This window comes from Hyperolius riggenbachi, chromosome 8 (assembly GCF_040937935.1).
Source record: "Hyperolius riggenbachi isolate aHypRig1 chromosome 8, aHypRig1.pri, whole genome shotgun sequence".
Lineage (NCBI taxonomy): Eukaryota > Metazoa > Chordata > Amphibia > Anura > Hyperoliidae > Hyperolius > Hyperolius riggenbachi.
The window spans coordinates 61,484,455-61,498,612 of NC_090653.1; the positions used below are offsets into that span (position 1 = coordinate 61,484,455).

The 14,158-nt window shown below is 43.6% G+C and overlaps 1 protein-coding gene across 2 annotated transcripts in view; it reads right to left on the minus strand.

Annotated features, from left to right (window-relative positions):
* SAMD4B (sterile alpha motif domain containing 4B) overlaps positions 1-14,158 on the minus strand; it is a 77,112-nt gene that overhangs the window by 43,426 nt on the left and 19,528 nt on the right. The gene's annotated exons all lie outside the window — the stretch shown is intronic.

Here is a 14,158-nt window from a genome sequence, read left to right on the forward strand (position 1 = left end):
ATATATATATATATATATATATATATATATATATATATATATATATTTTACATATCCAATTGTTTTATTTTATATTTAAGGGAACCTGAGCAGAGCTTTAAAATGAAAATCTGAACTTATCTGGGGCTTTCCCGTGCACCTGTAGCCCATGAGATCCTCTTGGTGTCCTCCGTGGTCCTGCTGGTGGCCACGTAAGAGCAACGGCGACCTTATGCGAAACCACGCATGCGCAGCTAGTCCGCACACCCAACTGGATCATGCATGCAACACTGTAAGCCTCCTGCGCATGCGTTCTCAAAAGACTGAACTGCGCATGCAGTTTATGGCAACAAGTACGTGATCAACCTGGGTGTGCGGTCGGCTGTGCACAACTTCATCCGAAGTCACCGCATTAATGAGGGAGAGACTGCAGCACCTTTTGACACAGTAGATCATCCCCTACTCCTCCAGTCCATGGGCATTCACGACCTCGCCCTGACCTGGCTTTCATCCTTCATCCTACCTCTCCAACCACTCCTTCACAACCTCCCTTCAATGACTCCCCATCCACCTCTCGGTGGGAGTCCCCCAAGGCTCGGTCCTTGGCCCCCTACTGGTCTGCCTATAAACATCCTCCATTGGCAAGGTTATCTCCTCCATGGGTTTTAACTATCATCTGTATGCTGATGACACCCAGATCTACCTCCACACCCCTGACATATCCCCCACTACCATGGACAAGGTCTCCTCCTCAGCCATCTCCTCCTGGATGTCCGCTAGGAAACTAAATCTAGACAAAAACGGAATGTATGATATTCCCACCCCGGCCATCCCTGAACCTCCCAGATGTGCATGTTAACCACACTACCAATCGCCCTACCTCTCAAGCCCGCTGTCTGGGTGTCACCCTGGACTCTGCACTCTCCTTCACTCACCATATCCAAAACCTCACAAAGTCCTGCAACTTCCACCTTCTTAACATCTGCAAGATCCGCCCTTTCCTGACCTCTGCCACCAAACTCCTTATCCATGCCCTCATAATTTCCCGCCTTGACTACTGCAATGCCCTTCTGTCTGGTCTCCCTATGACCCGAATAGCCCCACTGCAGCCCACCATGAATGCAGAAGCCAGAATTATCCACTCCTCTCATCACACCACCAGGGCGGCTCCCCTCCATGAATCCCTCCACTGGCTTCCTATCCAGTCCAGAATCAGATTCAAAATACTGTGTCTGACCTACAAATCTGTCCACAAAACCTGTCCAACCCACATTTCCGATCTTATTCAGAGGTACACACCTAGCTGCTCACTCCGCTCCTATAATGAACTTCGCCTGACCGCCCCCGCATCACCCAGTCCCATGCATGCCTCCAGGACTTCTCAAGAGCTGCTCCAACACTATGGAACTCCCTACCTCCACCCATTAGGGCAGTCCCCTCTTTCAACATCTTTAAGGCGGCCCTCAAAAATCCCCTTTTCACTCTGGCCTACCACCCCTCACAAGTGCTCTAAACCCGCAGCTGAACTCTGGTCCCCTACCTTTAGTGTCCCTACCTCTCCCTCTAAATTGCAAGCCTTTGGGCAGGGTTCTCCTTTTGTGTCCTACCTGATCATGCACCTCCATTACTGTGCACCCATGCTATGCATTTGAGTGAACCTAACTTGCCTAATCTCCTTGCTACCATCCAGTGACTAAGCATTACATTGTACTCAAACTGTGCTGCGTGATCTGGGTTTTTCTTGTATTCCTGTATTGTCATATTGCTGTATGTCACCCCTAAATATTGTATGTAACCTTAACTAATGTCCAGCGCTGCGTAATATGTTGGCGCTTTATAAATACAACAAATAAATAAATATAGGTGGCTGGGGCCTGAAGGAAGCCTCATGTAAGAGCAGATTTTCATTTTAAAGCTCTGATTGAATGTTTTGTTGCCTCTGCTCAGTGCTAGCCTAATAAGTGTCCCAGGGTTAGAAAAAGGGCAATCGTTCATGTATTTTATCTTCCTATTCTCTCAGAAGTTGTAATCTGCCAGAAAAACTTTTATGGCTGTAGTTTTCTTATCAGTGATGTTTACTATATTCCCGACAAGGCAGGAGTAGTCACTTCCATGTCTAGAAATGTACTTTCAGGCAGCAAAATAAAAACAAGTAAAACAGTCAAAGTTGGTAGATGAAGGGCGCCACTGACCAAATGGCCTAACTAACTTGTGGAGGAGGATTCCTCCTGCTGCCAATCCTCCAATACAACGAAAAAAAACCTATGTATGAAGGAGGCGCTATTGGTTAGTTACGCAATCTATAATGAGTATATGTCACCGCCAATATTATGTAGAGTAGAAAACAAGTAAAACAGCCTGGTTATTGTCATGTTTTGTACTGTACATACACGTGTTTATCTCATGTTACATGTTGCCTTGGGTACACTTTAGGTTTTTTGCTGTTTTTGAGTCACACACCTGCAACAAGCATGGAGTCTGGCCAGAGTCAAAGCCTCTGATCTGCATGCTCATTCTGGGCGAGTGACTTATTGTATTGGAGGCAGAACATCAGCACAGAAGTCAGGCAACTGGCATTGCTTATTAGAGTATGAGCATGTTATTCTGTGTATTCTTCTCGCTTCATATTTGCTTGAAACTAATTTGGGGACACCCTTACACACTTGTCCAGTGTGAAACTTGGTAGTCTTGGGACAGCAAGTTAGGGACATGGGGGGGTTGATGAATAAAGCTGCGGTAATATTGCAGTGCGCAGGCATGTGCCAACCAGGACTCGTAGTGGAGAATCCAGGTGGCAGAGGAAGACGGCAAGGCACAAATCAGCCTGAAGGGGGATGGAGGAAGCCCCAGATATGTATAAATTTCTTCTTTCATGACAGGTACCCTTAAAATTTTACTCATAAAATTCATTTTTAGTAGCAGGCGTTCCTATTCACAAAAGACAATATTTTATTTTCTGAAAAAGAGTCTGGACAATTAACCAGTGCAAAAATCGTATATAACAATGCTAATCTAATTAGACAAGAAAGCCTGTGACCCACGACTTGTTCTCTTTATAAGCACTTTCAGTCTAGAAGTATGAGTGTTCATCATTACACTGAGACATTTCTACAGTGCTTTATGGCATGCATAGTCTACAATAGTAAATTGATACTTAAGTTTAATGGGCCTTACATCACTTCCAAAAGAAGATGATAGTAATTGAAAACACTAACAACATCCTGCAATCTAAAGCTCTTGGATTTGCAGCTACTATTGTTGGCGAGTTATGTGGAACAGCCAATTTTTAAGGCGATTACTAGAGGTACAGCTGGTTGGACTGGCTCTGGAAAAGATCACTTGAAAAAAAAAAATGAACTTCTGCGTCAATTCTAGGCACAACTGACGTTGTAGGCTGGTTTTCTGCAATGACTCCAAGCCAAAATCAAGACTGTTTGCATAAAGCGAGTCTATAAAGCGATATTAAGAAATAAAAGAAAACAGATACTTACCTAAGGAGTAGGAAAGCTCTGGGTCCTATAGAACTGTGTTCCCCAAACCTGTCCTTAAAGAGAATCTGTATTGTTAAAATCGCACAAAAGTAAACATACCAGTGCGTTAGGGGACATCTCCTATTACCCTCTGTCACAATTTCGCCGCTCCCCGCCGCATTAAAAGTGGTTAAAAACAGTTTTAAAAAGTTTGTTTATAAACAAACAAAATGGCCACCAAAACAGGAAGTAGGTTGATGTACAGTATGTCCACACATAGAAAATACATCCATACACAAGCAGGCTGTATACACCCTTCCTTTTGAATCTCAAGAGATCATTTGTGTGTTTCTTCCCCCCTGCATCTCTCATGCACTGAAGTGCTCTTTTCTTCCTGCAAACAGCTTTGCCCTTGTCTGAATTTCCTCAGTATGTGAAAGCCCAGCCAGCTCAGAGGACGATTTATCCAGCTTGTAAAAGATAAGAGAGAAGAGAGAAGCTGCCCTAATCTAAATAATACACAAGCAGTGTGCATAGAGGGGCCTGGAAGGGGGAGTTCATAGCAGAACCACAACACTGAAGAACTTGGCAGCCTTCCAGACACAGGCCGACAAGTCTGACAGGGGAAAGATACATTGATTTATTACAGAGACTGTGATAGCAGAAAGTGCTGCAGTAAGCCAGAACACATTAGAATAGCTTTTGGAACTTGTAGGATGATAAAAAACAGGATGCAATTTTTGTTACGGAGTCTCTTTAAGGTCCACCAACAGTGCATAAAAGAAGTGTTTCTGATGCTGAAACCAGGACAATTACTGTAAAAGTCGATATACTGAATAATTTACTGCACTCTACTACATGCCACTACAGCGCCTCTTTAAAGTTCCAGCATTGGCACAAATCCATTCCTTTAAAGGGGCACTACAGCGAAAAACTGTAAAATTAAAAAATATGTGCAAACATACAAAGAAGAAGTACATTTTTTCCCAGAGTAAAATGAGCCATAAATTACTTTTCTCCTATGTTGCTGTCACTTACAGTAGGTAGTAGAAATCTGACAGAAGTGACATGTTTTGGACTAGTCCATCTCTTTATAGGGGATTCTCAGGGATATATTTATTTTCAAAAGCACTTAGTGAATGGCAGTTGCTCTGTCCAACTGCCAAAAAAACTGTGTAGGGAGCAGGGAAGCTGGCCAGCATCATTGTTTAAATCCTTTTTAGGAAATCTCTTCATAAAGAATAAAAGCCTTTCTGAGAATCCCCTATGAAGAGATGGACTAGTCCAAAACCTGTCACTTCTGTCCGATTTCTACTACTGTAAGTGACAGCATTATAGGAGAAAAGTAATTTATGGCTCATTTTACTCTGGAAAAAAAAATGTACTTCTTATTTGTACAGGTTTGCAAATATTTTAAATTTTAGTATTTTGCTGTACTGCCCCTTTAACCACTTAAGGACCAGGGGATTTTCCAGCGATCGGTGCTGCGTGGGCTCTACAGCCTGCAGCACCGATCAGGTATGTGCCAGGGCGATCAGACTTCCCCCCCCCCTTTTTTCCCCACTAGGGGGATGTCCTGCTGGGGGGGGGGGGGGGGTCTGATCGCCGCCGGCTATTGATTTGTGCGGGGGGGGGGGGGCTCCTCAAAGCCCCCCTACGCAACGTTTTCTACCCTCACCTCTGTTCCCTTCCTCTCACTTCCCCTCTGAGGGGCGCAGGACGGATATCCGGCCTGTGCCTGATAGGATAGGCTTCTGCCTATCAGATGCCGGCGATCCCCGGCCAATCAAAGGCCGGGGATCGACGATCTCCCTTACGGCAGCGTTATATGATGTGAACAGCGGGTATTTCTTCCCCGCGTGTTTACATTATGCGTGCGAGCCGCGATCGGCAGCTCGCACACTGTTCACGGAGGCACCCTCCGTGAACTGGCATGGAAAGGCCGCCCGAACGAGCGACCGTTTCCACGCTATACCACTAACGACCCGCTGACGCCTATTGGCGTTAGGCAGTCGTTAAGTGGTTAAAGGACAACTGTAACGAGAGGGATATGGAGGCTGCCATATTTCCCTTTAAGCAATACCAGTTGCCTGGCTATCCTGCTGCTCCCCTGCCCCTGATACTTTTACCCATAGCCCCTGAACAAGCATGCAGCAGATCAGGCGTTTCTGGTATTATTGTCCGATCTGACAAGATTAGCTGCATGCTTGACTCTGGTATAATTCAGTCACTCCTAAATACTAACAGACCAGCAGGGCTGCAAGGTAACTGGTATTGCTTAAAAGGAAATTAATATGGCAGCCTCCATATACCTCTCACTTCAGTTGTACTTTAAAGGCGCTTGATGGCAGAGATGTTCTATACATCCTTAGCGGATGCCAAATTCATCAGTGTACCAGAGACTATATATAATAAAACCTGTGGACACAGTCACACTGTGATCAGACTAATGATGGCTGAAGAGGCTAGGTGCTTTAAAGGAAACCAGACACAGTATAATAAAAGTTTTATACATACCTGGGGCTTCCTCCAGCCCCATGTGCATGGATCTCTCCCACGCTGATGTCCTTAGTCAGTCGCGGCCAGTCTGTGCAAGAGAAGTGCACACTCTACGTATCTCATCGGCGGCTGCTGGAGAGATACGTAGAGAGCGCACTTCTCTTGCACAGACTGGCCGGAGTTACGGGACCCGGTACCGGCGATACAGAAAGCCGAGGACAGCGGTGTGGGAGAGATCCATGCGCATGGGGCTGGTGGAAGCCCCAGGTATGTATGAATATTTTATTATACAGAGTGTCTGGTTTCCTTTAAAGCACCTAGCCTCTTCAGCTATCATTAGTCTGATGCATAGTGTCCACAGGTTTTCAGCTTAGTGTCATCTTTAAACATCAATTCAGCTTTAGATGCATGCTTTAGCTCCTGCAGCAGCCATTATGTGAAAGATTTCCTCATGGAAGCCTATGTGGAATCTCCTGACACACTGGCCTTATTGTGGTCAGCGGCTCAGGAGCTGCAGAGGGAACTGTACAAGAAGCAATCACTGACTCAGGGCACTGGAGAGAGGGAGCAGCTGGAGTTATGTCCTAAAACAAATCCAGCGTACAGATAAAATAATGCGGGCAATTTCTGCTATTCATCCACATTCCAGGCTATTTAGTCACCTCAGATGCAGTAACAGCAGAAAAATGTGAATGTTTTTCGGAACTGCCGAAGCTCAGGATCCTCCAACAAGCAAACGCAGACTTAATTAGCAGAATTCTAGCACGGCCACGGCCTGCCTCACTGTGCAAATGTGAAGGGAGGGAGGGCAGGGCCACATTCTACATCTCACAAGAGAGTCAGCATATCAGCGTATGTTATAGGTTAAGGAGCGCTGTAGTGAAGGTGAATCCCCATGTAGCACACTGATTGTACTAGTCATGGCTGCTTGTTAATCTGCATTAGTACAGTGGAGTATTTATGTGTGTGTGTGTGAAGCCTTGTGCAAAGGCCACTATCAAAGGTGAGCAGTACAGGCAGGGTGCCAAGCAGGGTCACTGCACGGAACCACCACAGGGGGCAGAAATAGTCCCCACCCCCAGCAGGGAGCTCACCCACAACTACTATCCAAAAGAAATTATTCGGTATTCAGGGTAAAGCCTGTCAGACTGAAAGCAGGAATGTCAGCCACAAAATCAAATTCTATTTACCCACTGCTCTGTGTTTATTATGCAGTCTACATTGCACGCATTCCAATATAATCATAAATGTGCCTGCTGTAATGCATCTAACCTCAGTCAGCCTGGCTCCTTTCTGTTACATTGCCAGGGAGAGGGAAGCTTGTTATTTCCCCTCCCACATTCCTGCTCCTCACTGATTGGCTGAGGGCAGTGTGACAGGCCAAGAAGGAAAATATTCCTCACCCCTCTGTAGTGCTGCCCATAATTATTCATACCCCTGGCAAATTTTGACTTAAAGTTACTTTTTTTCAACCAGCAAGTATTTTTTTGATGGGAAATGACATACAGTGGTTTGCAAAGGTATTCGGCTCCCTTGAAGTTTTCCACATTTTGTCACATTACTGCCACAAACATGAACCAATTGTATTGGAATTCCACGTGAGACCAATACAAAGTGGTGTACACGTGAGAAGTGGAACGAAAATCATACGATTCCAACTTTTTTTTTTTTTTTAACAAATAAATAACTGCAAAGTGGGGTGTGCGTAATTATTCAGCCCCCTTTGGTCTGAGTGCAGTCAGTTGCCTATAGACATTGCCTGATGAGTGCTAATGACTAAATAGAGTGCACCTGTGTGTAATCTAATGTCATTACAAATACAGCTGCTCTGTGACGGCCTCAGAGGTTGTCTAAGAGAATCTTGGGAGCAACAACACCATGAAGTCCTAAGAACACACCACACACGTCAGGGATAAATTTGAGAAATTTAAAGCAGGCTTAGGCTACAAAAAGATTTCCAAAGCCTTGAACATCCCACGGAGCACTGTTCAAGCGATCATTCAGAAATGGAAGGAGTATGGCACAACTGTAAACCTACCAAGACAAGGCCATCCATCTAAACTCACAGGCCGAACAAGGAGAGCGCTGATCTGAAATGCAGTCATGAGGCCCATGGTGACTCTGGACGAGCTGCAGAGATCTACAGCTCAGGTGGGGAAATCTGTCCATAGGACAACTATTAGTCGTGCACTGCACAAAGTTGGCCTTTATGGAAGAGTGGCAAGAAGAAAGCCATTGTTAACAGAAAAGCATAAGAAGTCCCGTTTGCAGTTTACCACAAGCCATGTGGGGGACACAGCAAACATGTGGAAGAAGGTGCTCTGGTCAGATGAGAACAAAATGGAACTTTTTGGCCAAAATGCAAAACATTATGTGTTTGGTGGAAAACGAACACTGCACATCACTCTGAACACACCATCCCCACTGTCAAATATGGTGGTGGCAGCATCATGCTCTGGGGGTGCTTCTCTTCAGCAGGGACAGGGAAGCTGGTCAGAACTGATGGGTAGATGGATGGAGCCAAATACAGGGCAATCTTGGAAGAAAACCTCTTAGAGTCTGCAAAAGACTTGAGACTGGGGTGGAGGTTCAGCTTCCAGCAGGACAACAACCCTAAACATAAAGCCAGGGCAACAATGGAATGGTTTAAAACAAAACAGATCCATGTGTTAGAATGTCCCAGTCAAAGTCCAGATCTAAATCCAATCGAGAATCTGTGGCAAGATCTAAAAACTGCTGTTCACAAACGCTGTCCATCTAATCTGACTGAGCTGGAGCTGTTGTGCAAAGAATAATGGGCAAGGATTTCAGTCTCTAGATGTGCAAAGCTGGTAGAGACATACCCTAAGGGCTCTTTCACACTACAGGCAGCGGTGAAAGGCTAAAACGCTGCGTTTTGGCTGCAGGCGTTTTCAAGGCGTTTTCAAGGCGTTTTAACGCCTATACATTACAATCAATTGTAATGAGAAACGCCGCGGTAGGCCCAGAAAAAGCGCCTGGGAGCGTTGAAACGCAACGCTCCAAAACGCGGCGTTTAGTGTGAATGGTAAAATGAAAGTCTATGGACTTTCTTTTACCTAGGAAAACGCCAACTTCGGCCGTGGCGTTAAAACGCCGAAAAAGCCCTCTGGTGTGAAAGGGCCCTAAAAGACATGCAGGTGTAATTGCAGCAACAGGTGGTTCTACAAAGTATTGATTCAGGGGGCTGAATAATTACGCACACCACACTTTGCAGTTATTTTTTTTTTTTAACGTTTGGAATCATGTATGATTTTTGTTCCACTTCTCACGTGTACATCACTGTGGCCTCAATTCACGGAGTTTTATCAAACACTTTATCAAACGTTTGATAATATTCCTCATGGGTAAAATCTAATTTTGAATTCACTAAGGTGTTATAGATTTATCGTATGTTTTATCGGTTAAATGATCAATAAATCTATAACACCTTAGTGAATTCAAAATTAGATTTTACCCATGAGGAAAATTATCAAACGTTTGATAAAGTGTTTGATAAAGCTCTGTGAATTGAGGCCCATAAATGTATTGGTTCTTCACGTGGAATTCCAATAAAATTGATTCATGTTTATGGCAGTAATATGACAAAATGTGGAAAACTTCAAGGATGCTGAATACTTTTGCAAACCACTGTAGGTATCTTCCAAAAGATAAGACGATGTACAAGAGGCATTATTGTGGGAAAAAAAAACAAAAACATTTCTCAGATTTTATTTACATTTGAGCAAAAAAAAAGTGTCCAGTCCAAAATTATTCATACCCTTCACAAACTGTCACAGTCTTTGGGAAAATCCAAAGTTCTACACTAAATTACCCTAATTGGGAACAGCTGTTTTAATCAACTCAACAGGTGAAAACCAGCAGCTCTCTGCAGTTGGTTTGTGGACAGTCATAGCTAAGACAAAGGAGCTCCGTGAGGACCAGTGACTGCACACAAGTCAGGAAGGGGCTACAAGACCATTTCTAAATGTTTTCAAGTTCCAGTGGCTACAGTGCAAAGTATTATTAAAAAATACAAGATTTTCAGCAGTGTGGAAAATCTCAGATAGCGAGAGAGGTGAAAAAGAATCAAAGAATCACCACCAAGGCCATCTTGGTGAACCTGGGCTCTGCGGGTGGCAATTTCTCAAGGCAGTCAATCCAATGGACACTGCTGGGTTTCACGGATGCAGACCAAGGAAGATGCCACTTCTCCAGATAAGGCACACAAAAGCTCACTTGGCCTTTGCAAATGCTCATCTGGACAAAGAAGAAGACTTCTGGTCTTCTGTGATATGGTCAGATGAAGCAAAAATTGAACTGTTTAGTCACAATGATGGTTCCTTCATTTGGAGTAAAAAAAGGAGAAGCCTTCAACCCAAAGAACACCATCCCCACTGTCAAACCTGGTCGTGGGAACCTAATGCTTTGGAGGTGTTTTTCAGCAAATGGACCAGGGAACCTAATCACAGCAAACTGCACCATGAAAAAAGAGAAATACATGAGGATTCTCAATGACAACATCAGACAGTCTGCAGAGAAACTTGGCCTTGGTCACCAGTGGACATTTTAGCATGACAATGACCCAAAACACACGGCAAAAATTGGTGAAGAAATGGTTAGCAGACAACAACATTAAAGATACTCTGTAACAAAATTGTAAGCCTCATTTCTTCTATCCTATAAGTTCCTATACCTGTTCTAATGTGGCCTGTCTTACTGCAGCCTTTCCTACTCGCACTGTCTCTGTAATAAATCTTATCTCCTTTCCTCTGTGGTGTTTGTCGAGCAGAGGCAGGAATGTGTGGAATGTGCAGCACTGCTTGTCATTGGCAGAAGCTTTACACACCCCCTCCAAGCTCTGCATGAGTCACACAGTAAGCTAGTTCTCAGCCTATGATACTCTGGTTAGAAGCCAGGCTTTTGTTTGTAAACACTGCCTAAAACTGTTCATTACAAACCAGGATTGCAGCAGGGAGTGGCAGAAACAGCACAGAGGGGCACAGGAGAAAATAAGGAATAGAATGGTATGCTTTTTATTGTAAGAATATTAGAGTACAGATTCTCTTTAAAGAGACTCCGTAACAAAAATTGCATCCTGTTTTTTATCATCCTACAAGTTCCAAAAGCTATTCTAATGTGTTCTGGCTTACTGCAACACTTTCTGCTATCACAGTCTCTGTAATAAATCAATGTATCTTTCCCCTGTCAGACTTGTCGGCCAGTGTCTGGAAGGCTGCCAAGTTCTTCAGTGTTGTGGTTCTGCTATGAACTCCCCCTTTCAGGCCCCTCTCTGCACACTGCCTGTGTGATATTTAGATTAGTGCAGCTTCTCTCTGCTCTCGTATCTTTTACAAGCTGGATAAAGTGTCCTCTGAGCTGGCTGGGCTTTCACATAATGAGGAAATTCAGACAAGGGCAAAGCTGTTTGCGGGAAGAAAAGAGCAGCCTGAAACTTCAGTGCATGAAAGCAGAAGGGGAAAGAAACACACAAATGATCTCTTGAGATTCAAAAGGAAGGGTGTATACAGCCTGCTTGTGTATGGATGTATTTTCTATGTGTGGACATACTGTACATCAACCTACTTCCTGTTTTGGTGGCCATTTTGTTTGTTTATAAACAAAGTTTTTAAAACTGTTTTTAACCACTTTTAATGCGGCGGGGAGCGGCGAAATTGTGACAGAGGGTAATAGGAGATGTCCCCTAACGCACTGGTATGTTTACTTTTAAGCGATTTTAACAATACAGATTCTCTTTAAATCGGAATATAACCCTGCATTTCAACTTTACTCTAAAACATTATTTACAGTATATTATATGCAACCAGCATTTTTTTTACTAGACCAGCATTGGAAGGGTTACACAGAGTTTTAAAGTTCCTGGAGATTTCTGCAGACCCATCAGAAGCTCAGATAGATACATTTATGTAGACAAAATGTAACTATCTGAGCTTCTGATGGGTCTGCAGAAATCTCCAGGAACTTTAAAACTCTGTGTAACCCTTCCAATGCTGATCTAGTAAAAAAAAATAAAAAAATTGCTGGTTGCATATAATATACTGTAAATAATGTTTTAGAGCAAAGTTGAAATGCAGGGTTATATTCCGCTTTAACATTTTGGAGTGGCCCAGCCAGAGTCCTGACTTGAATCAAATTGAGAATCTGTGGAGGGAGCTAAAGATCAGGGTGATTGCAAGAAGACCCTCAAACCTGAAAGATTTGGTGCTCATTGCTAAAGATGAATGGGCAAAAATACCTGTGGAGACATGCAAAACGCTGGTGTGCAATTATAGGAAGGTTTTATTGCTATAATAGAGATTTTAAGTAAAAATTTGCCATGGGTATGAATAATTATGGGCAGCACTGTATGTGTTTACCAAGCAAGCTAGCTATGATAGTGCAGTTTCTAGGAGAAAAAAAAGTAAGGGAGGAAATGACATTAGGATTGCCATTAGTCACAGATAGTAAAGATGGAAAATGCCTGGAGCAACTTTCTATTCTACTATATAGAATTCATAGTTACAGTTATTTTGGTTGAAAAAAAGACATATGTCCATCGAGTTCAACCAGAGAACAAAGTACAACACCAACCTGCTCCATCACATATCCCTGTTGATCCAGAGGAAGGCGAAAAAAAAAACCCTTACAAGGCATGATCCAATTAGCCCCAAAAGGGAAAAAAATTCCTTCCCGCCTCCAGATGGCAATCAGATAAAATCCCTGGATCAACATCATTAGGCATTACCTAGTAATTGTAGCCATGTATGTCTTTCAACGCAAGGAAAGCATCTAAGCCCCCTTTAAATGCAGGTATAGAATTTGCCATAACTACTTCCTGTGGTAATGCATTCCACATCTTAATCACTCTTACTGTAAAAACCCTTTCCTAAATAAATGGCTAAAACGTTTTTCCTCCATGCGCAGATCATGTCCTCTAGTCCTTTGAGAAGGCCAAGGCACAAAAAGCTCATCCGCCAAGCTATTATATTGCCCTCTGATGTATTTATACATGTTAATTAGATCCCCTCTAAGGCGTCTTTTCTCTAGACTAAATAAACCCAGTTTATCTAACCTTTCTTGGTAAGCGAGACCTTCCATCCCACGTATCAATTTTGTTGCTCGTCTCTGCTCCTGCTCTAAAACTGCAATATCTTTCCTGTAATGTGGTGCCCAGAACTGAATTCCATATTCCAGATGTGGCCTTACTAGAGAGTTAAACAGGGGCAATATTATGCTAGCATCTCGAGTTTTTATTTCCCTTTTAATGCATCCCAAAATTTTGTTTTGGGATGCATTAAAGCACTAAAGCTTTAGCTGATATCTATCTATAATTCACGGATATCAAAACGTAGACAGTACAATACATAGGTTAGGGAAGTATAACAAATATTTATCTACTTATAGCCCAGGGTAAGTAGTGGTTTCCCAGCTTAAATTGGCTGATATTTCCTTTAAAGACACAGAACATGTGCCTGCACCTGAAGTACCAGACCAAGCAAAGGTTGAAATGATTGAACCCTCTCCTCTATCCTAGAGGATCAGGTGATTAGCAGGGCCACCATGTGCAGGATGCCTTTCATGCCCACTTATAACCACTACTATGAACAGGAAGTTGGCACATGTGCCTGCACTTGCATTACCAGATGTATTGTGCCTGCTAGCCACTTAGCTGCATTACTGTGTGCAACCAATGTCTTTATCTAACAAACAGGAGAAAGTTCAATTGTTTCATCCTCTGCTAGATTTGGAAACTGCAAGCGCAGGCACATGAGCTGTGCCTTTAAATTTGCTGTCAGGCTTTAGCCTGCAAACCATTTAAATAGCCAGGTGCTGCTTGGGAGTGAGCATATGGCTTACCTTGCTGACGCCTTTGCATACACAGAGTTGCTAGCGCCTGCATCTATCCAGTCTGTGATGTCACTCTCCACCCACCATCCCCTGGACAGACAGGCTGGGAGAAGGTAGGTGGGGAGGCCACTACATCCAGGTCAAGCTCCTGCGATTCTGCTGATAGTCTTCTGCAGGGATGAGCCCCGAACAGATATGCAAGTAGCTACCTACTCGGAATAATTAGAAATTCAAACCTTAATTACTGCAGGTGTGGGGGCAGGTGAGAGATTGTTAACATACCCAGGATGCAGTGTTCTTGTACGCCATTCAAATGCGTCCCACGCCGTGCTCCAATCGCGTTCACGTGACTTCCACGCTTCCTT